The 27,284-nt window shown below is 39.9% G+C and overlaps 1 long non-coding RNA gene across 1 annotated transcript; it reads right to left on the bottom strand.

The window, feature by feature from the left end:
• Window positions 1-2,916: 2,916 nt before the first annotated feature.
• Window positions 2,917-26,387, bottom strand: LOC130155226 (uncharacterized). Its single transcript, XR_008823954.1, has 3 exons — window positions 26,195-26,387; window positions 13,596-13,757; window positions 2,917-3,340 (listed from the first exon to the last, which is right to left on the bottom strand). It is a non-coding gene; the product is annotated as an uncharacterized LOC130155226 (long non-coding RNA).
• Window positions 26,388-27,284: the final 897 nt, after the last annotated feature.

The raw sequence follows: 27,284 nt of genomic DNA, 5'->3' as shown, positions 1-27,284 counted from the left end.
GGAACTAAGTGGTCTTTAAGGTCCCTTCCAACCCAAACCGTTCTGTGATTCTGTGAATGACTTGCATTACATAAATATATAGCTGTCACTTAGCACTAACAGTTTTATTTATCTTAATTTTTTGGTTGGTTTCTTCCATTATTGTACCATGTATTGGCATCCACTACAACTTCGCTATTATATTCCATCTTTCTTGATTTATTTCTTTTTTATTTCCCTGTCTAAAATATTTTATCTCATTTCTATATCTCCTACTATCCCACAGCCTTATTCATCCTTCCATAGCAAATGAGGAATTCATTAACTAATGCTTTTATTAAGTGTCGGTGCTTTTTTAAAAATTACTGTTGACTTTTTTGCTTATGTTATTACTACTAAAAAATGTGTATTAGGACATAGCTGAGGCTGACAGTGAGCAGAGCTTGTTTTTTACATAGCAAGAAAATTATTTTGCTCTGGATTTTACTAATTTCACATTAAAGATCCTCATGACAAAAGGGTTAGGAACTAATTTCAGACAAGGCAAAAAAACTTACTCTCACACTTCTAAATCTAGGATGTCTTTTCAGTATCTGCTTGGCAATTAACAGATGTGCAAATCAGCTGGTGGTAGGCAGGAGCTGATGCATGAGATGAGCCTATTTAAAAACTCCGGTCTTATCAGGCAGGGCCAGGAGGAGTGTAACCCAGCTGCCTTTTTGGCAAGAAGAGCTGCGTATTCTTGGGCAGTGGGTAAGAGCTGCAGGTCCTCACTCCCCAAGAGCAGATTAGTTGAGTACAAGTGGCACTTAACATTTGTGTACTGATGAGCTTTTTAAAAACCATTGTCCAGGTATGAAAAGAAAAGCTAAACAGAATTAACGAACAAGGAAGAACTGTCTTGCAACTACAATCCAGGGGTAGTTGTATGGCCCCACATCTGATTATAAATAAGACCTCATTTTCTACTTAATCTGGCATGTACTATTGGCTGTTACATTTTATTGCAGCAAATTATTTTGTGGCTGGGGTTTTTTTCCTCTTCTAGTCATACTGATTAAAGTCTACACCCTATTATACAGTTGTTCAGTAAAAAGCCTTTTAGGAGATTACCATACAATAATTGTTGTACTAAGTTGAAACTAGAATTTGAATTTAGGATTTTTAAAAGCCAGTTTAATAAAGGAATAATTACTGAGATTATTTAAAAAAAAAAAAAAGTGAAAAAAGTGGAAGAAAGGCAGATTTCCAATTTCCCTTGCAAGCCACTGGCAGTTCTGGTTTTTGCAGGTCACTCAAGCCTTAATACTGGAGAGCATTTTGCTTCAGATACAAAGTGTGTAAACCTCCGTAAGTTTACATTATGTCCCTTTATGTCCCCTGTACCCCTATGGAACATGAATATTTGCTGTGAAAGTAAGAGCATACCAAGTGCTTTCCTGGAGGCTCAGTATTGAGCAATTGAGTGGGACTGGCCACATGGTCTGTCTGTCTGCTCATCTCAGTCCCACGGCTTTCTGCCAGCTTGCCTATTTGTAATGAATCGTATCTGCTTGCACGTAAAGATTAAGTGAAGCTGATGAGAATCAGTCATTTAGTAAGCGATGGCTAAGTTTGATTACACTGTTTGTGACAAAATTATTTCTTTAAAGGTGTCAAATCTGTACAGCAAAGTTCAAGTGAATTATGGCAGCCTTTGTTTAACTGCAGTTGTTAGCCTGTTTGCTATTCCAGCCGCTGTTTACAAAACACTTCTGTTGTGGGATTGGAGTCTTGCAGGCAAAAGTGGGTTGTTCTAAGAATTTGGAAGATATGTGACAGAGCATTACTTGTCCAGCGACAGTTTGAGGAGTTGAGTGCTGTATGTGACCCGTAGATGCTATGGTAAAGTAGCAGTCAAAGCTCATCTGGCAGATTTAGTAAGCAAGTATTCCTACTGGTGAAAGACGATCATTTTTCATAGCACATTTCCTTCCCCTTTGGGGCCTACTCAGACCTCACTCTGTCTCTAAATTATTAAATTAGGTCTTTCTTGATCATCCAAAGGTCATGGCGCCTAATGTGTGTTAATGTGATGGAAGTGTCAGGCACAATTAGTTTCAGTAGTAAAACATGGGTTTATAGCCCTAAATGCAATAAATTAAAGTGTGCTGTAGACTGCTGTAGTCAGGGAAATTTCTGCATCGTTAAGATTTGATGAGGAAATTCATGTCCTCTTCAGGTAGGAATGGGGAGCCCCGGGTGGAAGGTGCTATGATGTGCTTCACCTCCATGATTCCTGTTACTCTTCATTTGAGAGATTATATATCAAATGGACATATACCCTCAAAACTCCACTTTCCCTCTCAGGAAATGTCAGGCAATAGAGTTTTACACTTCTTGCATATTCTCCTTGCTGGTATCTTCTAATGCTGTGAAAATTTGAAGGCACATTTTAGGCATCAAAACGTCTTTAATCTTGATGCCGAGAAGGGTGCACGCTGTCAGAAACAGAGCTGCTTCTGTACAGCTTGCTACTAAAGTTTCAAACTTTTGCCATGAAAAACTCAGCTATAAATAACTGTGGATGATAGAAGTGGGTAACCCAGGAGGGAGTAATAAAAGTAACTGAACTGCCGTGTTCTGTAATTGTCTAATGGAGCAGGATTTTACAATGAATTGTGACCGTATCTGTTTCCTGTCTGTGAGCAGGAGAGAAAAAGCCTCACAAGGAGATAGTAGCAGATAAGCAGGGGAGAGATGGATCTATTTTAATTGAAACTTTTGGTAGCTTTGCTGTTGAAAGACAAAAACCAATGTCTAGCTGTGGTAAATATCATTGATAAACCAAAGACCTACTTGTACATTTGCATTTACAGTGTATTCTGAATTGTTGCAAACTTAAAGTATGCAGAAACAAGTGCTTTCAGTAGCAAGGAAGTAAACAATTTTTCCCCTACGAAAAGTGATCCTTCTGGGAAATCTACTGCCCTCTTAAGTGGCAATTCAGTGTTTTTAATAGTCCTGTATTATTCATGGGGAATCATCTCTCCTGGGTTGCGGTTTCAGAATGGGAAAAGAGGCTTCCTCTGAGTAGAAGGAAGAGACTGTGCAAACTGGTTTGCATGTAAGAGAAGCTGGCCAGATTTGGATGTCTTGCTTCCTCTGACAGAGGAATCCTCTCCGACTGGTTGAGTGCAAAAATGCAAACCTCAAATCAAAGCTGTCAAATCCAGCAGAGTTAATGAGGAGAAGTGAGCAAAGTTCTCACCGCTGTTTGATGGTTCTTATCTCAATGTCGTGCAGTTTTCAATGGAAATCTGCTGAAATGTGCTGATGACGCAAATAATGGGAGGCATACTGAATTCTGAGGCAAAGACATCTGTAAAAAGTAGAGAGAAGCAGACAAATCAGAAGAGTAAGACTGAAACAGAGGAAATGCCGTAGTGATCCCTCTGGGAGCAGGTAATCAAATACATAAATATAAGCTCAGAGAGTGCTGATAAGGAGAAGGAAGTGAAGAACTGATGGAAGAGAAGAAATAATTTGAGAGTGAGCATCAAATTGAAGTTGACTGTAGAATTCAGGGCTGTGAAAATCTGCAATGCTCTAGTATATAAACAGAAGAACTTGGTGTTCCACAGTGGTTAGAGCAGGAAAACATCTGCTTTGGTCTCTGCACTTTAAAAAATTAGGTACGTGACTGCTTCAGCAATATGGAAAACCAAATCTGAAAGATGTAATCAAAGTAACAAAAGCCCTTTTCCTCTTACTTGTGTGAAGAGTGCCCGGCACACTACTGCTGCTCTGTAAAGTTAGAAAACAAGACATTGTAAAGTCAACCAAGTAGTCTGAATTCGTGCGGCTTAGAAGATGTTTTATTTTTCATCCAAAAAGGAATTATATTCTAGAAATGGTGGAGAAACCCAGTGCTTTTAGAATATTCAGTTCTAACTTTTAGCTTTTAGTTATAGTAAAAAACCCAATCTGAATATATAATGAAGGACAAGGTCCTGCCACACTGACAACAAAGGCATTGACCAAGCCTTTGAAAAGCCATCAGTAACAGCAGAAGTTGGTGGTGAATCTTGTGTAATTTCAACAATGATCCATTTCTTAACAAAACCATCATTTGCAAAAAGTCGAGTTGCCTTTCAAGGCATCTCAAATTATTTGTTTACAGATGGAACGTTTACTGTGAAAAACCTTGACCCCTTATTTTGACTGAGAAATACAGAATGCTAGCCCTGGTACAATGTTTATCTCCAAACAGTGTGGTAGATCTCACTAGGTTTCTTCCATTTTGTGTATTTTGTGTTTCTTTTCATGTGCAGGGGGATAAGCACAAGTGCTACATATGGAGTGGTTTGGTTTTGTTTTAACATTGATAATAAATGTGGTTTTAAAAAAGAAAAATGAAGAGGCCTATGTAAATCACAATAAAGCCATTAATCTACCAAAGTGCTTTAGCAAGTAAAGACCTCATTGGATTTAATATGATAATTCCAGGATTTATAGTTAAATATATGCACAAGTGATTTGCAAAATCAAGGCCGTGTTAGAGATGTTATCTGAACTGATTTGTTGTTAGAGTTATTTCATTGCTGTGCTGTTGGGTTGGTTGGGGGGTGTTTTTGCCATAATGTATTTAAAGGTTTTGCATTTAAAACTATGAAATGCCTCGTAAAGAAGAGATTACTAGCTATGGAATAGAAAATACATTATGGTTGTGAACACCCTTTGTTTATGGCAGGAGGAGTTATGGGCAGTCCTTCCCACACACTTCAGTGGATTTGGGCTTCCTTTCCTACCAAGGCAGAGAAATCAAGGCACAGAGTGTGTAAACAACTTATCCACACACTATACAGTGACACCGGTGGGCCTGGGAATGCAGTCTGCTGCTTGAATCCAAGCTGCACACAACCATCCCTGCAGCATCTTCTAAGCCTCAGCTGAAATATTCTCATTAAACCTGGATTATTCAGTGCCAAATCAATCATAATGCTATTACCTGCAGTTCCAGGAATGGCTGTTGTTCTGCTGGGACTCAAAGATTGAGATCTTTACCTAGCTAGCAGGGACAAGCTTTGATGATTTGAGAGATTGCCCCAGCTCCAAACACATAAGTGTATAGTCCGTGAGACCAGAGAGCTCACATTCAGAAATGCCCTATGTCATAAATCTACATTTTTAAGATCACATTTTAAGATTAAATCAATCATTCCTCCCAAATAATATCCCACATTAAAAAGAGCATTGATTAAAAAACATGAACATCTGACAGCATTTAAATATGACTGCAGGAAAAAGTCCCCTGAAAAGAAAATTATGTTCTATATGTTAGTGATATTGTGCATAGGTATCATTAACACCACCCTGTTTAGGAGGTTGGCACCCATTTGTAACATCCTTTACTGGTTAGTGTTTTGCATTATTTTATATGTACAAGATGAAATCTCTGCCCTGTTGAGTCACATTTGTAGTACACCCCACCTGAGTCCCCTTTACAGTTTTAAGACCAAATTCCTGACGGTTTATGCCTCCACTTTATGTTTTCGCTTTGAGCTGCTTTGTTACCCTCTCAGGAGATAAGAGTTTGCTAAATTTGCTTGTGGCATTTTTGATCTAGTCTTCTTCCAGATCCACAGGCTACTTCTGAGAGGCCAATTAAAAGTAAAGGAAAAAGTAAAGCTTACAGTCTGGAGGCTGAGAGGTTATCATGCAGGAGTCCAATGTAACTGGAACATGTTAAGAAGTCTGAAAATCAAAAGGAGTCGACATTTGTTTGCCTAAAACCCTGACCTTGCTCTGGCAACTTCTTATGAATTGGATGCCTTCATCTCTTTCAATTTAACGTGAACTGCACAGAGAAAACAATAAAAATTAAAAAGTTCAGCCTGGTGTTTTTACTTACTCAGAGGAACTTTTCCTAGTGAAAATTTACCTCATTCTAAAAGTACTGTGTGTTTCCAGTCCCAGGCTGGCCCCAGGATGCTCAGAACTTGGCTACAGTCTGTTCCAAACTTCAGAAGATGCTTTCTAGGAAATCTGCCCGGACTTCCTGAAAGATGCCCCTGTGTCCGTGTTACTATCTTGACTTTCATCTTTTTTGTGCTGAAAGCTGAATTGAGACAACCTTGCTGATCTGGAGTGCATTAGGTAAGGGTTGTTGGTTTGCCCTCTCTGTGACCAAACAGGATATTATTTTTGGTACTAGGTGCCTTTAAAGCTCACCAGCTGTTTGCGTGGCACAGCAGAATGAGTCCTCTGTTTGTAGCCTTCCCGTTCCCCTCACAACGTTACTCTGCCTTTTACTTCTTGTAAGAAATCAGGATTGCAAAGGGGAACTTAAAACTGCAAGGGAGAAGCGAACTGGAGGTTTGAATGAGGCACAGCAAGGATTTTTAAGCCTGCTTCTTGTAGGGCTGCGTTCTGGCACTCTGACTCTTGGCCGGCGTATGTCCCTGTTCGGCAGAAGGAATCACTCAAGCAATCTGTGCTAAGACTTGTCAAAGTCTAAATTAAAATGCAGCTATCTTACCCTGGCGTTGTCCTAGGCTTCTACAGCGTGCTTCCTACTAGTAAGCTAGAAAAGAGGGGAGGAAGGCAAGCATTTATTTTGGTGATAATTGAGATTATCGATTATGCCTTTTACACCTTTTCATCTAAGAAACGAACATTTTATATCATTTGTGTCTCAAGAGAAAAAGAAGCTGGTCATAAGATGACTTCCACAAAAGGAGAGCCCCTCTAGCATAATTGTCTTTTCAGACAATGTAAGTGTACTTCTCTTTCTAATTAGTTGCATTTATGATCATGATTTGGTGTGTGCCTCTTAATCTACAGAATCTCCACAGAATGGTATCAGACTTTTGTCCCGTGGCTCCTAGCTGTATTGTATTTTATTATAATCATCTTCATTATAAGGAAATCTCTTAATTATGCTCAAAATGCTTTGAAGTTGAGAACAGTGCTGAAATGTATACATGGTACTTTCCCAAATGGCGCAGAAGTGAAAACGTACAGGGTTGTGCAGGAACATATAGTGCTATGTAACTCGAAGAGTTTAGTTGTTTCAAGGAGCAGAATTGTTGACTGGAATTCAGATCCAATAAATTAAACTCCCTGTGCTGCAGCTGACTAGCCAAGTGACCTTAGGGAATACCCTTATTCTTTTTGTACATTTTCCCCTTTGATGAAGTACGAATAATGTGACCGCAGAGAGGCACAGTGAGACTTAAATCATATTTTCACAAAGTGCTTGAGGATCCTCTAAGGAAGAGCATGTATACATGTGATTATTTATTATTTCATCGTTTAAAACTTTTGAAGTACACGAGTGTTGCTAGATTCTGTCAGTGTGGTTGCATGTAGGTGTAGTAAAATTAGAAATACATTTTCCTAGATAGCAACAGTATTAATGTTGTGAATCTGCAATTACCAGGGGAGTTGGGCAAAATGTAGGGTTGGAGGTGTGGCGATAGCTGTGACAGAAGCGTGAGTCTCAAATATTGTCCCTGAGGAGAGATTCCCAGAGTCTTCAAAGAGCCTTAGGAATGGTTACAGAGCAAGTTGGTCTGCTTTGCTCACCTGGTTTCTTATGTTGATTCTTTGACCATTTAATATGCAAGGATTTGGTTTATACTCTTAAATGAACTTTGGATTATATTCTATTTTTTAGCTTGAAAAGTAATTATTGAAGAAAAGCTTATGTTTTTTGTTGGGTTGGGGGGGACACGAATGAGAGAGGGAAACCGAGTGCTTAGAAATATTTTCAAGAAGGACTCGGAGATGTTACAAAGCTGACCATTAAAAAAACCCCTCATATAAGCTTAGCAAGAAGTGCTCCCTGTTGTTCAGAGGACCACAACTTTTTAAAAGCACTCTGGCCTGAGAAAGCAGCCGTAATAGCCAATGCTGACAGATGGTATTAAAGACACAGGCAGGGAACCAACACGTTTTTGATACTTTTACTCCCATTACAAGCTCTCTCAGTGCATGTCTTGTGGGTTAATTACTTGAGCTCTCACAGAAGGAATCCTGGCTTCTGGTGCAGCAGCTTGTTGCAAGACGTGGTAAGAAATTGCACAGGATTTTGAGCTCGTCGCCTGTGAATGTGTGTCACCCTGGTAACCGTTTGCACCTGCAAGCATGAGTCATAAGGGCTGAGGAACTGTAGGGTGATTTTTGGTGGTGTTTTCTTTTTGTAGCCTTCTGAGCATCAGAAATTCTTCATAGACAAAGCCACATAGGATAGAAAAGCACTGCTTTTTTTTTTTATTATTTTATTTTTTAATTTATTTTCTTTTTGACATTCCAGTGGCTTGGTGGGCACGACCAGGGTGCCTACTCCAGTTGTCTCTGTCCCACTGCATTTTACATGTATGTCAGCTAAGGGTCTATCTCCTTTATTTAACTTAAGCTGGTTTAGGTGGTGATCATTATGTTTACACTTGATATATAGGAAAACAAGACAGAATTTGGCAGTAACTACAGCCTTTCGTTCTTAGGGTTGTCAGGCACTTGTTAAAAAACACAAAACCTGACCTTTTTTGTGGTTTAAGAAAGGCACTTGTCAGAAGTAAAATGTAGCTTAAAATTCAGAGTCAGTGCAGGGACCATGCTGATAAGCTGATGTTTTATTCTGCAGATATCTTTCTAATAAGAATGGTATTTGTCCTCTTACAAACCCCATTTTATTTGAGGAGCAGGAGCTTATAAATTGGATAGCTTCAGTGACTATAGAACTGACAATTATCACCAGCTGAAGGTCTGTTCTTGAAGGTTGTACCAATGAGAGATTGCTATTTTGTAGCACCTTTCATCCCGTGTCTTACAGTGATTTGCAAACATTAATTAAGCCTCATAGCACCCCTCTGATCTGTGTAAGTGCTGTTAGTCTTAGAGATGTGTGAAATATTCATGATATAGTTGGAAGCGTTCAGAGTTTACCCCCCTCCCAAGCTCAGGGATGTTAAGGAAATGCAAAGTTATTTGAGATTCTCTGCATTGGAGAATTTGTCTTTTTCCTCTCTTTGCATATATCTGTTGACAGCCAAAGTGTCTTACTGTTTGTGTGCAGTCTTCTTGTTATTGTTCCAATTTTCAACAGAAGTGATAGGTGTTCTTTCAAATAAATGTTGTATTTTAATTCTTTGTACTTCCTAATTAACCAAATCTGCATAGCTGTCCACTATATAAAGGGCGATCAGGCCAGTGACTCCCTGTCTACTCCAGAAAACTGCAGGTAGAAATTATCTGGGCTAAGATCTATTATGAAACTGTAACGGGAGAAGGAACCTGTAAAGCTTGTTGTTGTTTTGATTCCACCATAACTATAAAGGAATATTTTCCTTTTCATACCTCCGTGGGTGTGTCTGTGTTAGCAGTTCAGAAGAATATTGGGCTTTTGAAGCGAACCCCCACTCCCCGTACTTTAATTCACATCACAGAGAGGTCCCGTAGTTCATAAACTGCATCTCTTTGGGATGAAACTGAACTAAAAGCTGTACACCAGCCACAAGCAAGCCATCAGTTTGTGGGACCACTGTGGGACCTCACTGAGACCTAGCAGCAGCGGGTTTGTTTCCCAGACCCACTCCCCTTGCTCTGCACTAATGGAAACCTACCCTGCATGTCCCAAATACACCGTTCTGCAGCAAACCCTGTAAGTCTCAGCAACCTGATATTTACAAAGATAACCAGAATCTGAAGAACCAATACAGCTCTTGTTCTGGGTCTTCTTCACCCCCTGAGGTAAGGAGGTGATGTTAGAGTGCCTTGAGCAACCCCATTTATTTTCTGCGCGATGCTTTTTTTTAGAGTATGCTTCAGCTTACATGGGAGTCTGTTTTGTTTACTCTCAGTACTGTTTAAGCTTTGATTTGTTTGCTTGCTTTAGTAAGTAATTAAGCTTGGGTTCCTTAAAATTGGTTTGCATGTTGTTGTGTGGCTCTAACGTAGTTAGTTTGGGTTTGGCTGGTCTAACCTTGCTGTGGTTAAGCTGCACATATTTTCCAGGCTGTTAATGGTCTCTGGTTTGATATAGTTTTTCAGTATAATTGAGCAAGCAGCAGGAAGGGGAAGCTATGGCTATTGAAAAAATGTTTCTATTGGAATATTAGAGCTGTCCACATGATCCACTGGACTGGGATCTCACATGTATGTAGCAAAGAGGACTACGGTGACACCAATACACAAGATACTGAATGATTTGTTGTTTCCATTATCTCCTATAATCTATATAATTTATCCCAACTTGTTTAGTGAACTTTGTTCACTGTATTAGAATCACAAAATGCTAAACTTCCCATTTCAGAAGTGGTGTGTTGGAGTACTTTTGGGACTTTTCTTTAGGAACAGTTGGCTTTCCTAATGAAAACTGTTTAAGAAAAAAGAAACCATCACCATCCCTATTTTTCAGGTGATTTTGCACTATGTAAGCATTTTAAGCTAGGGAATGTCCCTGTAATGTGCTAACTTGTTCAACTGGTTTGAAAAAGCTCTAAAGGTGGAAGGTTGAATGAGTGTGCAGAACAATGAAACAAAACTTCAAAAGACCGTAGAAAGTATGGTATTTTCAATAGTCTGTCCTACTGCGTAGCTCAGTGTCAATAGGAACTCCCCTGCCCACTGACACATATAAAAAAAATAGTTTGATTGTTATTTTGATCTGCTTTTGGCTAACGGTTTTTCATAATGAAATTTCGTATCATCAGGCAGCTTTACCAAAGCTGTGGATGGCAGAGGAGGAAAGGAGACTCTGTAGCCACATGGACATATGTGGGTGTGCTGTTTGTTTGTTTAGATGTCCACTGGATGGAATTTGATGAGTTAGCAAAATTTAGGAGATGTTTTTTCTCTTTCATAATTTACCGGTAATGTTTTCCTGTAATACTAATACCCCGTATTTGCCATGAAAATTCATCACTTTGCATAATCATTCAGGGGTCTGTAGTGGTAAAAATATCAGCGTTATCCCTTTCTCTTTATTAATAGAGCAACAGTGGTACCAATCTACTACTCCTGAAAGACTACACACGGCCTGCTGGAAATCAATTGCCAGTTCCCTTATATATGCTAGCAGAAGGCTTATTTGAACTATGAATGGTCATAAGCTGCAGTGTCTAGTTCTAGAGATAGGCTCAGAGTGTTATCCACCAGATCCTTTGGGATTCTGGCTTGGACCCGTCTGTCTCTCTAAGGGACTGCATAATGACGATCAAGGGCCATCTTCCCATCTTGGAACTGTCAGGTGATTCTGCTGAGAAAGGATATATTGGAAATGACATCAGAGTTCGTATTATAGACCTAGGGACATGCTGCAGAAACGTTCTGCTGAGTCACCCTGGTAACCAGCCCAGATGCAAATCATAGTTTTCCAAAGGAAAATAAAAGTTAGGACAGAAGGGCAGATGTTTCTCTGATGAGATGGAAAACCAAACTATCAATCCCAGTAGGCTACAGTGGCACCTGGAGTGCAGGTTTGTGTGGGACAGGAGAAGGAGAAGGATGGCGTGTTTTGCCCCTGGTTGTTTTGGAAGGGGAAGACTTGAAACAAGCTCAGAGCACTTCAACCTTTCAGCTCCGTAGTATATTGAAGAGGCTGTCACCTAAGCAAATATTAGGCATACAAGAGCAAATCAAACATATTTTGTAGCTGCTGACCTGAAACAGCGAAAAGATGGAAAATTTTAATTTCTAGTCAGGTTCACATGGTAGGCATAATGTTGTGTTGTCCCATAATCGTTAATTTGATAAAGAAGAGTGTTGTGTTTGGATCTCATCTAGTTAGTATCAGCTCCCTTTTTACTTACTACTGTATTTTAAGGAGGCAATTTTTCAGCGCTCTGCTAATGTAATTTATCACCTACATTCAAGGCTCTGACAAGATACCAGCTCTTGTGTTATACATAGTAATTGCTGCTGCCCTCATTGGATTTGCTCTCTGGTTCTTTCTATAGCTGGAGTACTTCTGCTCTCAGATCTGCTTTTCTGGAAAGGATATTACAATGAAACAAGTGTCATAATTTCTCATCACATGCAATATACACAGTCTGTAATTTCCCTTTTTATAAAATGAAGCATATAGAGGCTTGGTATGAAGTGTGTTACATCCTCAAAATGGAAAAAGGTAAATTTGATGTATTAACTGGCTAGAGAAAAGACACGTAACAGGGTAATTCAGTAGGGATCAGGTACAAAAATATTGACAATCAGGTCTCTGATTAAAATCTACTTACCTACCAGTGACTGCTCGATGCATAATTAAGACAGATTCTTTACAGACTTTGTTTTACACAGAATGGTTACAAATACTCAGTATTTGAGCATTTTGTTTGCATGACACTTCATTACAAGGTTCTTTAACTCTTTCATGATATAAAGGGTATAGAAAGCATAAAACTAACATAATTTAGCCACAGTGAGAGCTCTAAGCTCAATTTCTCAACCTGAGAATCTCAGTCTAATAAATTATCTAAATTTCAATATTTACCGATTATAAATTCTAGTTACATTTAATTTTGAGAGGTCTGCAAATTAAAACACAGCTCGACTTTGATACATTACCAACCTAAAAGCAATCAGCTAGAGTAAATGTAGGCTATCAGATATCTTTTTGGCTTGAGGACTGACAGTTACAATACTTTCAGAGGAGCTTTGTCTCATTGCCACCCAGGCAAGTTCCGTGTTGCAGGAATGTTATTGGAAAGCAATACTCCTGCAAAATATTACATACAAGGAGTTGTATGCGAGAAAGTTCTTCATCTGAATATTTCTATTCATTATAAAAACCCTGAGAAATCCCGTGTGGATTCTTACAATGCATCTTTTGGAAGTGAACCCAGAGTTCTTCTGGATCCTATGGATGATGGATAGTTAAAGTTCTTCTGGATTCTTACTATCTCAGATGCTCGCATAGAGAGAATTTACAACCTCTCTCCTTCTTGCTGAAAGCAAAGTTCTCATGTTAATACAACAGACATCCAGAAATAATTGCAGTCTCATCATGAATATGAACATCCAGCTGGGATTTAAATCCCAGCGATGGAGTGCAAAGAGTAATGCATTAGAGCTGAATTCTCATTAGTGAATTGAACCTCCACGTTGTGGTAGGTACAAAATATCTATGCTAGTTGAAAATTAAAGGAGCAAGAGAGAAGAGGGAAATAAGCAAATCTTCCGAGAACGTGGCCTGGAAAATTGTAAATGTATTTGTTCAGGAAGATATCTTTGATGAAGTGCCTAACAGCCTAGTCATACCAAATCATTTTCCTGCAGCTTGGATAATCAAGGTTAGAACTACTCTAGTATCACCTCCTCCTCTTGAATTTGGTGACAGGTACATATGTTGGCCTGCAGACAGTTCTGTTCCATAGCACCTTTAAGTCTTCTGACATTTATCAGCTCTGTGCTGCAACAGAAGCAAAATTGTGCAAAGGTTTTGCTTAACAAAATTTTGTCTAAACAAGTGTTCAGTTAGATTTTTTTTCTACCAGTTGAGCCTACAGAGCTGTGGCCACAGATATATTCCTAATTAAAATGTTGTAAAAATAGATATATTTCCATGAAGTAAGTGTATGTGCATATGCCAGCCCACACTGTATATTGTGACTAGGAAAGGTTTTGAATACCACCTTTTTTATCAGTGCATTCACTTCATCTGTCTGTGATGTCAGCTGGGACTGCTGACTTCTGTGAACTTGGTTTGAAGTAGTTGCTCTCTTGATAACTATAGCCATTCCTCATCATCTGACAAGGCAGCCAAGACTCACAGCTTGGCCATCTGAAGGAAGAAGCTGCAAAAAAGAAAAGTGGCAGGCTCTCAGAAGTCTGTCCTGTATGCAGATCAGCTCGGGAAATATGTTCTTTCCCGAGCAGGAAAAAAAATATTTGGTCCTCAGAGCATATTAAATACACTGGAGAATTTCACAAGGTAGAAAGAACATTCAACCCAAATTAGTAGTTTTAGGAGAACTTCACATTTGATACAATTCTGCTCTGGTTAGATTTGTTTTCTGGTTTTTAAACCACAAAACCCATTTGGTCAGTATCAGGACATTGACAAAACCACTGCTATTGCGTCTCTTGGTATCTATGAATCTTATTGAGAATGTATGTTTAAACCAGGCCTTCCTCTTGCATGCTTGTTGCATTTTATTTTTCGATTTACTTCTGTTAACTTCTACAACATCAGTTTCTGCAGAGTCAAACTTCTCTGGAGCTTTGACATGAAGACGTTTGACTCCTAAGATCTTCTATTTGGGACCTTCTGACCCTAGGTTAAGTATCATTTTAAATTAATGATATTTAAAATACTAAAGCCACAAGTTGAGGGAAGAAATGACCTTGTGGAGGTTCTTATGTTAATTTTGCTGTGTTATCTTTGGCAGTAACCATGAATGCAAATGATCTCCTAGCATATAAGGATAATACGGTTTTAATTTTGTAAGTCAGTAGCTACCAATCCAAATGGGGGTGGGTTACTATCTTGGCATCTCTGCTGGGAAAAAGAAGGAATCCGAACAGCTGTGCCTGAAACAGCAAATCTGGAAACACAGCTGAGAGTTGGTATCTATGCACTGATCATAACGTACAGTCTAGTACTGGTCTGTTTTGACATGTGGCTAATAGTGGCTTTTAGGAACAAGTGGAAGAAAAGAAACCTCATGTATCTCATCTCGCGCAATGTTAATTAGTGTGTAATTCATCTACTACATGCAACTCTTCAAAGAAGACAGCCTTTCCTCAAAATGGCTTCTGATGCACAGGGTAGCAGTGTGCTGGTTTTGGCTGGGGTAGAGTTGATTTACTTCCCAGCAGCCAGTGTGGGGCCGTGCTTTGGATGCGTGCTGGAACAGGGCTGACAGCGCAGGGCTGTTTGGTTACTGCTGCGCAGAGCCTGCCCGGAGCCGAGGCCCTTTCTGCTCCTCTCACCGCCCCACCAGCGAGGGGCTGGGGGGCACCAGGAGCTGGGAGGGGACACGGACGGGACAGCTGACCCCCTCTGACGCAAAGGGGTGTCCCATACCATACGGCATCATGCTCAGCATGTAAAGCTGGGGAAGAAGGAGGATGGGGGGGACGTTCAGAGGGATGGTGTTTGTCTCCCCAAGTCAGTGTCGGCACGTGATGGAGCCCTGCTTCCCTGGGGATGGCTGAGCACCCACCTGCCCGTGGGAAGCACTGAATTAGTTCCTTGTTTTGCTTTGCTTGCGTGTCAGCTTTTGCTTTACTTATTAATATGTCTTTATCTCAGCCCACGAGTTTTCTCACTTTTACCCTGTTGATTCTCTTCCCCATCACACCAGGGGGAAGTGAGTGAGCAGCTGTGGGGGCTTAGTTGCCAGCAGGGGTTAAACCACAACAGTTGTCCGTAAACATAGTGAAAGCAAAGTAGTAACAAAATTCAAACATTTTAATCTTTGAAGACCTTGGTCATGATGCTGTGTAATCAGCTAAAAAGATTCTGCTGTCAGGTTGCCTTTCTACACATTGAAATAGTGGAGTTTTTAAGGATTTATGCTAATGTAAATTTCCTTATGGCTAGGACTGTGAAGTAGCATTTGGTTTCCCATCTTCTCAGAATGGATGTCTCCATTCTGCAGGAAGGGAGTATTTTAGCTGGATGTACCTTCTTGTTCAATGAATAACCAATTAGTGATCCATAAACCAAGTTACGACCACTAGTACGATATTCTTTCTCATGTAGTGTCAAACCAAGAAAGCAATCAGTATCTGAGGATTATGTAGCACACTGTGCAAAAGCAGGCTTGGTTTGATAATGGTGGCACCGTTATTTTTACTGTCTTGTGAAATTACCATTGAAGTTATAAATGATGTTGTGTAGCGTTATTGAAAACTGTTGATAATTAATTATTAAAACAGTACGTACCTAATGTATTGCACCTTGTTCTGGTGTATCAGAAGTTTTTTAGGAAGAGGAAGAGAGTTTCATCTTCACTGAAGAAGGAACTTAAATTGGATTTTGGTTTGGTTATATAGCTACGAATAGTACTGGGCTTTATGACTACGTCTGGTGTCATCTTTGGTAGGTCACATCACAGGGGAAAGAAGTCAATATATTTTGATGGAGAACTTGCACCTCTGAAGAAGTGTTTGATTGCGGGTAAGGTGGCACAAAATTAGTGACACGAAGTTGCTCTGGATTTCATCAGAGTAAATGAGACAACGTTTGGCCTGGAGCCTGACAAATGTCCCAGAACTGCTCGCTTCCTATCGGATGTGATGCTGTTTTCACTGTTTTTGATGAATGCATTCTGCAGTTCACTTCCTCCTTCAGAGACATCTTTTTTGAGCTCTCCTTTATGAAGTGCAAAGGCATTCTCCCTGCCTTGTTATCGAGTCCCATTCACAGCACATAGAATTACGACATTTTATTCTTTATGTAAATGTATTATAGGGAAGTAAAGCAAGTAAAAATAATGAGATGATGAGCTTTGATGGTACTGTATAAGGAACGCAGTATTTCAGTGAAACAAGTGACAGCCAATAACACTGCCCTGTTTTATCTTTTTGAACACATTTTACATTTCATTCTGGTGCTTTGCATTAATTCACATAATATGCCTGTTGATAACAGGTTTATTCAAAAACTCATTAAAAGTTGTAGAAAAATGAGATTTGCATAGAAAAAAATGTCTTTGGAACTTTATGTATTTTCCCCTTCCTCCTTTTTCCAGCCCTCAATGTGCACAGCAAAAGGCTGATATGGCAGACATCAGTCAAACTTCTGCTGGCGTGACTTGTCAGAATTTCTCAAAAAACTTCACAAAAAGAAGGCAAGGGCAGGATCCAGACCTGCCAAACTTGCAAAGGCTGCGAGCCTAAGGCTGTCCTAACTGCTATTAGTGGGAATTGGAAACCACATTAAAGCACTTCAACACAGCAGAGAGGCCTCCTGCACCAGTGATTCTTATTTCTGAGCATGTGAGACCCCAGTGTCTGTTGGAGGTGCCAGGCGGAGTGCCCTGGAGGGGAGCGACTGTCCGCTGGTGCGCAGGGCAGCACCTGCTCCGCTCCTCTGCCACGGCTCACCCGGGTACCCAAATGCCCTTGTGCATTTGTGGATCCCCTCCAGCAGTAGAAATGCATTTTTGAAATTATTTTTTTATTTTTTCTCCTGCTCATTTAGTTCTTGGCTGTATTCCTAATTCTGCCCATAGGGAGGCATATGAGTAGCATTTGTTAAAAACTGGGGGATGTGGATACCTGCCTATTTGAAACTGGGGAAAAAAGCATCTATAAACCATCGAGTATGTTAGCCATAACTAAATATCTAATAGCCTTTTCCTTGGAGCTGCCCCATAGGAAACCTTCCATTATTCATTGTGTTCTTTACACTCTAGTATATGCATTTATGCTATAGTATGAAACTGCTTTGTAGGTGACATCTACTAACCTCTAACCACTCTAACCTCTGTAACTCTGATTGCACTGTAACCTCTTCAATCCATTTGCCTTTATCACATTTATTCATGTTTTTTTCTGTGACACAATATGAAGTAATGGTTGCCACAGGAACTGCTGCAGTCGCAAACAAGCAGCCACGCAGCTTTCACCACACCCCGTGAGGGCAGAGGGGCAGCACAGGCAGCTCCACAAGCGACAAGGGTCGTGCTGTCCCTGCAGTCAAGATGTCAGTTTTCTAGGACACGATGTCTTTGGGTTAGTCTGCAGCGTGCTTTCTGGAGGTCAGCGCATTAGATGCTGTCAGCTGTCTGCAAGGAACAAATACATTTTGCTTTTGAAATGACTAGACAGAAAGTTCTTAGCGCTCTGCTGGCAGTAGGTGTTTTGGGTTTGTGGCCTGCAGACTTGTCAGCACAGTGCCCTGGGACCTTTCAGTAGGTCAGCTGTAAAAAGTCAGGCTTATTAAGGAGTATGGAGAAGTACGTCTCTCTCACACTTGGAATCTAGCTGTTAACATCGGTGTTTCGTTGAATCATGAAGCAAGCTAGTCCTGGGCTGTTGGCATTTGGCTAGGTAAACATCTTCCGTGGGCTGAAGGAGGTCAGCGTGAGGCAGCCATGTGTTGTGAATTTTCCCTGCTGTTCCTGGAAACTGTTTTCTGTATCACCTGCACAGTTCTCTTCCCTTTCTTCTCCACTTCCATAATCTGTGGTGGCCACAGCTCCCTTGTGTTGCCACCTCCCCTGTTCATTGTTCCCTGCTGAAGGAGCCGGCAGCGTGGGGGCTTTGCCGCAGTAGCGTGGGGTGGGGACTCCACCACCTAAATCCATCCATACCATCTCCTTGACTTGCTGCCAGAAGGAAATGATTTCTTGCCGTTTTGAAGACAGGCCCCCCCTTTTTTACCTCATTTTCCTCAGTAGCTTGCTGATCTCAATGAAGAAATAAAGAAACCCTCAGCTCTTTTCTCCCCCTCCGTCCAGAGCGGCCAGAGGGAAGGAGGAAAGTATTTTAGGAGAGAACGAAGCTGGGAAGGCTGGGAATAAGTTGGGGGAAGGGGGGCAAGGCAGGAAAACAGAAATCTTCTTCTGTTAGTAGTGAGTCAACTCATGCAAGGGTTTCAAGGCAACTTTTTAGCGCACACCTGCTCTACGTGATATGTTGTGGTTTTTATCATGTTTTCCCCACTTTTGTATTGTTTTAACAATGTAGGTACAAGCAGTTGTAACAGCTACTTCTCATTGTTTGGCTTGCAACAGAGAAACTGTCAAATTAAAATAAATTCTTGGTTGTTGATTTTTTAAACATTATTATTAGGAAAAATGTGCTCTTTCAGAAGTATAGTAAAAAAGTCAAACTAGTAGTTGAAAAAAAAAAAAACAACAATAAAAAGAGGTATTACACAGGTAGGACTGAAACATCCACTGCAGTACAAGCTGAATTTATCAGTCCTACAAAGCAGGGGTAGTGAACCAAAGTTAATGAAAGTGGTGTTTTACAGAGCTCCTTCAATGTGCTAGTGCTTAAGAACAAGCACTGAACCCCTAAAGAAAGGACTAGGATGGCACAATAAATTAAAGTATGTTATTGGATTGAAGAAGTTAGCTGAGGAACTGGGTGATCTCAGTCAGCCAGCTCTTCCTATGCCATTGCTTTGGTTTGTTTCCATACTGCTTGTGGCTTTATAATGTGTTAGGATGTAATGGTGACGTAGCTTTTGTTGTCTATGCTGACTGCCAATTTCATCACGTGAAGCTGTTTTAATTATCTGCCCAGCAGAATAAAAGACAAATTAAAAGTCATATGGGAGTAGCAGATCCTTTGAAAACGAATTTGCTTTCACTTCCACAGTCACTGACCCACTGTCTGCCTTGTGAGGTGAAGCAATTGGGTGGATGCTAATGTAGAAGTGTGAGGGAATGGAAAACAGTGATGTCATACTTGTCTATTAAATTATTGAAGATTTTTAATTACTGTCTCAATGGAATTTTCTCGTTAACAGCATGTTTCAACTCTCGAGCAGTGCAGTAAGTCTTACACAATCACCAGCTTTTTAAATTAATATATTAAACTCAGATGATGTGTATGATCTTTTTAATACAACATAAGATAGCTCTGCTTTTTGATACTCTTCACTACTAAATTTTTTTCTTATGCATTTGGCTCTGAAGAACACCATTATAAGTGAATTAATACATAGTGCAGCTACAGTTTATGTCTTCTAGTGTGCTTCACTTTTTTCCTGTTTGATAATTCAGGTTTTATGGCTTGTGGGAAATTTACTGTACAGGTACATATACAGAGATTGGCTAGGCAAAGGGCCTGAGAGCCCTCTGAACTAAGAGGAAGGCGTAAAAGCAACAATATGTCAAGGAGTGACTGAACAAAGTGGCTGAGGAAAGAAACTGAAGGATGCAGGGGGCTGCTGAGGTTTGATAGAAAGCCCAGGAGCCAGCCTTGGGAACCAGTAATAAACAGGAGATGAGCTGGAGGGGGAAAAAGTGACGAAGATGATGTGGAGACTGTGACAAATGCTTCCAAGAACTTTTGTCCTAGGACATAGATGAAATTGGTTTCCTTTTTCCAATGAAATATGGAAGGCTGAGGTTGTTGGATCTGGGATAGGGATCCCAGAAGGATTGTAGTCTTGATGTCTGTTCTTCAGAAGGAAAAGATGGCAATGCACCAGAAGGTAATGCCATCACACAAAATTTACAGGAAGGCATAGCTTATCAGGCTTGTTCTGTGAATGACCAAGCACGCCCAGAAAATACCCACTAAATAATCCAAACCTGTGAGTCCTAAAATCGATGTTTCTTGCAGTTCTTCGGCGAAATTAGGCAGCTTGTACACGTGCCTTGGGCAGCCCCTCACAAAGCCATACTTGCAGGGTAGAGGTGGTTTATTTTTTATGAGAGTTAAAATATTCATAGAGAGCAGCTGAGCTAGCTGGAGACAGAAAACTGCTTTCAACTGGAAAATCTGTTAGACAGGCAGGTTAAAAGCCCAGGCCACCATATTGTGTCGGCACGCCTGCCATTCACAGATGCTAGCGCCATCCGTACGTGTGCAGCTGGCTGCAACCAAGCTTCCAATTTGCTGCTGAACTTTTCTGTCTGATGTCGGAGTCCTTCAGCTGTTTTTTGTGTTGAACTGATTTATAACTTCTTGACGTCAAGTCTAGCAGTATGTGTGCTTTATGGGCTTTCAGTGGATGTGCCAGCAAATTTATGAACCACATCTGGGTCAAACTTTTTGTTCTTAGTTTAGTGTTCTGGTTTGGAGGAAGTGAAATTTGGCTGGTGGGATATGGCAAGAAATCTTTTGTTTCACTTTGATACTAAGCAAGATAAATGTTTTGGTTTTTAAACCAGCTATTCGGGATTTTTTTTCTTTTGTACATGTCAATCACTACAAAAAGGTTTTCATTGCATTGAAGGTAATTCAGCTTTTGAATTTGAAAATGCACACAATTTCTGTGTGGGTTTTCATGTCATACTATCTTGCTAACAAAAATTTTAAGTCAAATGCTTATTCTAAATATGAAGTTATTCTTCTGAGCATCAGTTTCTGATGGGTGGTTATATTGTCATTTATTAATTGGATAGCGTTAAAAGGAATCTGGGGCAGAAGCAGAGCTCATTGATGCAGGTATTTTAGAGGGGAAAAACAGATATAAACTTAGTTCCCTGCTGTGGTGTAGATTCAAATAGCTGTTTTTTTCTCTACTTTGGCAGTATGAACAAGGAGGACTTAAGGAAGTGGCACCTGTGCATTTAAGGGAATTAATTCATTCTGGTATGATGTTATATAAATAAACCAATGTCTGCTACTAAGATTTTAATTCTTTTCTTGCCATGCCCTGATGAAGATGTAGCTCCCTGGCTGCTGCTGGCAGTTTTTTGGGGTTGCCTTGGGGTTCTTTTTAAGTGAATTTGAGAAAGTTTTAGAACTTTGTCAAGTAGTCTAATTTTATAGATTGGTGCATAAGAGATGAAGCATTTTTGTTACTTAGTTCTTTGAAAGGCAAGAAACAGGGGCTTTGCTATGACCAAGCCATTTCTCAGAGTCACACAGTACCAAGGAACTGAAATGTGCTTTCCAGTTCAGTTCCACGGGTTAAAATGCCTTTCTGTCATGGGGCACCAGCCAGTCCTTTCCTACATCCCTATTTACCTAAAAATCTTTCTGTCTACCTGTGCATCTATATTCAGGGACATTCCTGAATGATGTCTGAGGAGACTAATGGCATTTACATAAGCAAAGAGCTGTACTGACAATATTGCCCTGCATTATATGGATAAAGTGCTTCTAAATGAAACCATGAGAAAACAGTTTAAAATTGTCTTTTGTCATGATTTTAATTAATCAGGTTAATCTCAACATTGTGATATTGTCTACAGAATAAATGGTATTAAACCAACGTAAATAAAATAATTACTGAGATGGGCTTGTAATTCAATAGACAATTCATGTATGATTAAATGCCCACACTTTGCTACATTTATTTATTAGAAATTAGTTTTAAACTGATTTTTATGGATTTATTTTTGCTTTAATTAGTATGAACTACTTGATCCATGTATAGTGTCAAACACTTAGGGATGTATTTGAAAAACTTTTATGTGGTGTATGGGTAACTTTAATCTTTGTGTTTCTGAATTTCAGATGAAGTGTATGGTTAATAAATAGACAGAAGGAGAGGGAAGGTGCTTCAGGAAATTTCAGCACAGAAACATGCAGGTCTGACCGAACAGCAGCTGATTTAAGTGGCTTTAGTGTTCAAAATAAGCAATGTCTTCTGAAGTAAAAACAGAAGTATCCATTTTATATTGGTAGTAATTCTGAAAATCCACCATTGAACATTTTATTTAAAAGCCTAAAATTGTAGCTTGGCTTTACTACATCACAACAGAAAGGTGGACTATCCCTGTGGCTGACTGGAAAACTGTCGGTGGATAGCCCCCTCTCAGATGGATGGGTCCCTGCTTTAAGCCCAGGGATTTTTCAAGCGAGTGGTTTCTGGTTGCTCCATTGAATACAGATTGAAAAAAAAAAGTCTACAAGCTACAGATACTTATCTCAGCTTTCAAAGCATGTGTTCAGCATTCAGGAAAGCCACTGGAATAGCAACCCTATAGGCTTTGTTGTGGAACCTGATTTAAGACAGAAACCAACCTTTCAAGTTTTTTCTCTTTGTTCTGCCTTTGTTCTTTGTAAATAAAGTCGCAGGAAAGGCTCAAAGATGAGAATAGTTGTTTCTCACTCCTATCCAATTATTGGCCTTTCTGCCAACTGAAAATACATTGACTGTTGCGGGTACATGCAGTATGCAGTCTTCAGTGTATGCAACTGACCCAACAAACAAGATAATTAAAGCCCTGGCCACCAGATTTCCACTAGCCACTGTCATCTAGATTTTGTAGTAATGGTTCAGCTGGAAAATTTTCCTTTCTCTCTAGTTCCTGGAAGTAAAACTTGCTTAAAAGCAGCAAGCGCTTCCTGCTCAAAAGCACACTCCTTGGAGACGTTTTACTCGGAGGCAGACCTAAGGTTAGTATGGAAAATGTAGGAAGTTGCAACAGAGCAAACGTTAAGCCCATTGTGCAGAATGATAAGATGCAATTAATCCTATGTATGTCTTTTACATCTGTTTCTGACTGTCTCTGGCATTGGCAAAGCTGCTGTTGCGGTTATGTATCTTAAGAAAGCAAAATTTAAGAACAGTATTCTATTGGTGACAGCACTGTAACTGTGCTGACCTGGTCCGCTTGATTTGCTAAGGGCAATTCACTGACTTGGACCCATCTTGTAAGTTTAACTATCAGTGAATGGCCCCAAACCCACCCCTGTAGAGTAAGAGGCATCTTGTGCTTGTAACAGTTTGATTTAAAAGAGTAGGAGGCTTTCTGGGACATCACCTTCATTTTCCATAATTTCTGCCTTGCCCTGTAGTAAAGTTCCAGTGGCAAAGTTGTTTGTTGAGAGAAAGGGCACACACATCACACACGCCTGTTTGTGAGGCAGCGGCAATATTCTGTTTCTCTTTGAATTTCCATAGTGTTTAGTGTGTGTAAACTGACAGCAAGTACTATTTCTGGAAGAAATCGTAGTTGAATGATGTCATGTATAGTGTATAGTGCTCTTTAAAAAGAAAATGTGAATTTTAACTTCAAAACAAGAAAAAAAATGCAAATGCTCAGCCTGTCCACCCATGTGCACATGCAGATAGATGTACGCTGTATTTCTTGTGAAGGTGGAAAGATGGTATTCAAAAGAAAATGCCATTTTAAAAACTCAAGGAGAGGAATAAATATCTTCATCAACTTTATTCCCCAGATTGTTACTTTGATTCACATCTCTTTAGTGGTGGTGTTCACGCCACTGCACACCTTCTGCTGTTCCAGTCAGTCATATTGTGTGTTAATTTTTCTTAAAGGTTTCTTTCTGGGCATATAAATGGACACCTCTCAAAATCCAAAATAGTCAGTGTTTAGTTAACGGGTTAAATGCAAATGCTTCAGACAGTGAAGGGAAGGTGATCCAGGAGACCTATAGATGTCACTGCAAGAGGCTCTCCACTTATTTGTATCTATTTGTATTTATCTTTGCATGTGTGTAACCATTTGAAGTGTGTGTGTATTTATATATACTTTAGAGGAGGGCGACTAGCATATATTAATGTCTTAACACATCTCAGTGGGTATTTCATAGAAATATATAATTTTATGCAAGAGGAGGGGTGCTCCAAACTGGTAGCAAAGTATATGCTTATCAGCTTTAATTAGTCACAGAACTTATACCTCCAGTAGTTTAAGCAGGTATGGAGTCAAAGATTTTCCTGTGGGATTCACCATCTTTCTGTCCTGGCAATTTGCTTACAGATGCTGACATTTTGATGTAATCCGTCCATTAAATAAACCCCAGAAGTAAGGTCTTCAGATATACTTTTATGTCCCTGGGACTTAACAAGTGCTTTTTACTGAAAAGATTCAGGAGTGTCCAAAGGAAATTGACCTAAGGAAAATCAACCTAAGAGAAGGAGACCATCCATTCTTCCCTCAGACATGCATAAATTTTCATAAGGGACCTTTGGGAGCTCCTCTAGATCCCCCTCCAGCATATCAATTACATTAAGTAACTGATCTTGCTTAATGTAGTGGAGTCAGTGCTTCTTCATGTGATCTGTCAGGATGAAGTTCACAGCTGCTAAGGATGTATCTTGCAAGATCAGGCCCTCTGCTAGTGCTAGATGAGTCTTGGAAATCAGAAACAATTAATTTGCTACTCGTACTAGTTCTACCTGCAGCGGAGTGGAGGCTGTCTCTAGTTTTTACAGGACTAGGAAGCACAGTTGTGCCTAAGACTTGTCTCAGAAGTCCCATTTATGAGTAACTCCTTTTTTCCAATCAGGCAGTGTGGCATGTACAAGCACTTTGTGTCTATCCACCCACACTTTGTCCTTTCTGCTTTCATCTGAAATGCTCCACTCTAGCGCTCAGCAATATAAAATTGATGAATAAATAATATGCTAAAAGTGGGAAAATATACTGCTGAGTAAATGAGTTGGTTGCGGCTGCTTTCCAAATGCCTGAGCTTTAGCTAGAACACAACTCATAAACCCAGAGATTTTCAGTATTGTTTTAACAATTTCCAGCTCTGTGTTAAACTATGTGTACCCTCATTCAAGATAAAGTATTGGTGTAGTAAAATAGTTTTATTCCATTGAAGGAGAAAAATGGGGAAGCTACTACCAGTATATTATTAAAAACAAAACACACACCTGGCATTTTCTGTAACTGTTTTCACCATGTACGCAGTGCTCCTAATCATAAAACAGCTCTGTAGATTTTTGAAGGTTTAAAATATACTTTTTATTTTCCTGGCAATTACGAAAGATTGAAAGATCCTATGGCCTTAGGTAGATTCTGAATGTGAGCTGAGATGTAGCTCTGCTGAAGGCGCGTGCCACTTGCCTTTAGGCAACATGCAACGGCCAAGAGTACCAAGCAGGGAAAATGTGGCTGCTGTTGTTAATAGTGGTTATTACAGCATGGTTGTGCTGCCTAGCTTGGGTGTACAAAGTTATCTTTTGCTCTCATCAGTGACACGGAAACACCTTTGCTACCCTGTGACCTTTTTCAGTGAGTTTTCTGGTGCTGTAGGTACAGCAGGTTGTGGTTTTACTGCAGAAGAAGGAAGTTCTTGGTGTTCACTTCAGAATAGACTTTGCTACGTGTTAGGTTCATGTGGTGAAAACCATGGCCGTTTTTGAGCTCAGTAGCTTAAGTAGAGGTTTCGGTGCAATTAGAAATGGAAATGGGATGTAGAAGAGAGCTCAGGGCTCTGAGATGACTAAGTGAGACGTGGTCTGGCGGAATGAAAAAAGTGAGACAGCTCCAAGACTAAGAAAGAAAAGAGATGAGAGCTAAGGAAGTCGATGAGGAACAGGTTACTTCAGTCAAAATGGAAACCAGGCCTGGATGAGAGGAGATGTCAGAGAGAGAGAGATGAGATAATATATAGTCTAGGTGATACAGAGCATTCTGCATATTGTGTTACTGAAAACAGCTTCCCAAAGGACTCTGGAGAGTTCCTGACCTCCCATCTCCTTCCTCTCCCTACTCGTTATCTCTTCTCAAGTAATGCTGCTTGCTTAGCTGTTTTCTTTAAACTCTTTCTTTCAGAATATTCCAGCATTTCATAACCTCAACAGTGCATTTTTTCCAAGAAGAAAGCTCTTATGCAAATACCCCACGGCACCTGGACCAGTTGTCCTAAGGCACCGTGAAGATAAAATCACCTTGATTTCTTGTCTGTAGAATGCTTCTTCCTGGAGTATAAGAGAAGGCAAAAGAAATTCTCCACAGGAGTTTAACATTCTGATTTCCGTGTACGTGTCCTGTCCTGGTGATTACAGCTGCTGCTCACATGGTGCTCTGAAAGGAAAATTTGTCGCTGTAATTCTGAAGCTGAGGAAAAAGTAGAATTAAGATTTTGCCTAATTAGTGCTACCTTTCAAAGGTCTATTTTGAGCTGTCTTCCTCCAGCCTGAACTGTGTGATAGTTTCTGAAAATGTAATTTAATCATATCTGATTGCTTGTTGGAGTCTGCAATTAACTTAGGTGCAGGGGAATTAACAGTATTTGCCAGGTGCTGCATAATTTACCAGGAGCTGCTTGTGCCACATATATGTAAAGTGTGTTGGCTGTTTAAATTTATTGGCCAGAATATTATAAGCTTATGATTGACTAAATTTTATTGCTTCCTTTCATTTCTGTCCCCAGGATGAATCAGCCATGAAATACCATGTAATTATATACTCAGTACTACCCAACTATCCCTTGCAATTATGCCGCATTATAGCTGTTATTTTGGAAGATTCAAAACTACCTATCGAGGAAGTTATTTTTGGGATGCATTTGATTGCTAGGATGAAGCTAAATCTTCAAGTAATTCTAGACATGATATTGAATAAACATCCTCAATGAACTCATTGAAAAAGTAGCTTTCATCTCAGAAGACCTCTGAAATCCCTTCCTATCTAAAAGGGTAGAAGTCGCTTTAGAAAAGATCTTGTTCTGTTAGGACTAACATTTTTGTCCTATTTGGGAGTCAGTTCTTGCATCGGTTGTATAATTAAAAATAGTAAGAGAATAGAAAACTTGGCTGACTCCCTGCAGGAGGAGTTGTGGACTGTTTGGAGTGCCTTTCTGAGATCCAGATTTGTACCCTAATCCTACTCTCAGGCCTTCTTGCATTGTAAATTGCTGAATACCGGACAATCTCAGGAGACTTTCATGTAGTCTTTGTGCTTCTTTTTTTTTTTTTTTTTTACAGTGTCAGGAAGGTAAAGCTTTAGAGGAAAGTAACCCTCAGCTTAAGTCTTGGT

This window comes from Falco biarmicus, chromosome 9 (genome assembly GCF_023638135.1).
Source record: "Falco biarmicus isolate bFalBia1 chromosome 9, bFalBia1.pri, whole genome shotgun sequence".
NCBI lineage: Eukaryota > Metazoa > Chordata > Aves > Falconiformes > Falconidae > Falco > Falco biarmicus.
The sequence above is the reverse complement of the archived record's forward strand: the minus strand, read 5'-3'. Positions and strand labels throughout refer to the sequence as shown.